This window comes from Nannospalax galili, unplaced genomic scaffold, assembly GCF_000622305.1.
Source record: "Nannospalax galili isolate Female #2095 unplaced genomic scaffold, S.galili_v1.0 scaffold264, whole genome shotgun sequence".
Lineage (NCBI taxonomy): Eukaryota > Metazoa > Chordata > Mammalia > Rodentia > Spalacidae > Nannospalax > Nannospalax galili.
Genome location: NW_008352391.1, coordinates 2,072,488 through 2,074,534, shown reverse-complemented (window position 1 = coordinate 2,074,534; position 2,047 = coordinate 2,072,488).

The window sequence follows — 2,047 nt, the reverse complement described above, 5'->3', positions numbered from 1 at the left end:
AAGAGCAATAAGACAAGAGAAGGAAATTAAAGGAGTAATAATTGGAAAAGAAGAGCTCAAATTATCCCTTTTGCAGATGATATGATATCATATCTAAGGGACGTGAAAAATTCCACCCGAAAACTCCTAGAAATTATTAACACGTTCAGTAAAGTGGCAGATTACAAAATTAACCTACAAAAGTCTGTAGCCTTTCTATATACCAATAACAAACAATCAGAGAAAGAGCACATAGAAACACTCCCCTTCACAATAGCTGCAAAAAAAATAAAATATCTCAGAATAAACCTGACGGAAGACATTAAAGAGCTGTACAATGAAATTTTTAAGTCTTTAAGAAAGAAATTGAGGAAGACTTCAGAAGATGGAAGGACCTCCCATGCTCATGGATTAGAAGAATTAATATTGTGAAAATGAACATCCTACCAAAAGTCATATATAGATTCAACACTATGCCAATCAAAATCCCCATGATGTTTTTCAAAGAATTGGAAAAAACTATCCTAAGATTCATATGGAAGCACAAATAGCCAAAACAACCGTGAGCACTAAGAGCAATGCCAGGGGGATTACTATACCAGATTTCAAGCTGTATTACAGAGCTATAGTCATAAAAACAGCTTGGTACTGGCACAAAAATAGACCCATAGACCAATGGAACAAAACTGAAGACCCAAATATGAGTAAATGCAGTTTCAGCCACCTGATATTTGACAAAGGGGCAAACATTAATTGGAGGAAAGACAGCATGTTCAGCAAATGTGCTGGCAAAACTGGATCTCCACTTGTAGAAGAATGAAACTAAACCCCTATCTTTCACCCTGCACAAACGTCAATTCCAAATGGCTCAAAGACCTCAATGTAAAGCCTGAAACTCTGAAACTATTAGAAGAAAACATTGGGGAAAACCTACAAGATATAGGCGTAGGAAAGGATTTTCTAAACTGGACATCAATTGCTCAGGAAACAAGGGCAAGAATAACAAATGGGACCCCATTAAACTAAGAAGCTTCTTTATATCAAAGGAGACAACCAGGAAAAACACAGAAAACCCACAGAACAGAAGAAAATCTTCTCCAGTGATACATCCAACAGAGGTTTAATAACCAGAACATATAATGAATTCAAGAAACAGAGAACGAAGAAAAGAAGCAACCCAATTGGGCTAAAGAGCTGAACAGAGAGTTCTCAAAAGAAGAAGTAAAGATGGCTATGAAACATCTTAAAAGATGTTCAACATCACTAATAATTAGGGAAATGCAAATTAAAACCACTTTAAGATTTCACCCTACCCCAGTCAGACTGGCTAAGATCAAGAAAACAAATGATATCAAATTTTGGAGAGGATGTGGGGAAAGGGGAACACTCATCTCTTGCTGGTGAGGCTGCAAACTGGTTCAACTCCTATGGAAAGCAGTGTGGAGAACTCTTAAAAGGAAAAAAAAAAACTACAAATGAACCTACCATTTGACCCAGTTATACCACTCCTTGGCACAAACCCATAGAACTCATCCTATTGCAGAGACACTTGTACATCCATGTTTATTGCTGCTCTTTTCACAATAGCTAAGAGATGGAAGCAACCTAAGTGTCCCTCAATTGATGAGTGGATAATGAAAATGTGGTTCATTTATATGATGGAATTTTACTCAGCAGTAAAGAAAGATGAAATCATGAAATTTGCAGGTAAATGGATGGAACTAGAGATTGTTATACTAAGTGAAGTAACACAGACCAAAAAAAATCAACATATGTTCTCCCTCATATGTGGATCCTAGAACCAAATCTGGGTGAGTATGTATCCAGACATAACTACAGGAACCAGGATAATGGAAAGGAACCAAGGAGGCAAAGGAAAAGAACCTGAAAGAACAGTAGGAAACAGGCCTTAATAAGGGAGATATGGATAAAAATTGGGTTAGTTTAAGGGAGCGGGGAGGGAAGGGTATACAAGGAACCTAGGGGATAAAGGGGAAGAAGGAGCTCAAGAGAGGTAGGACCATAGGAGAAGGGTGTTAGTAAGGGAGAAAGGGGGGAAATGTGGTCA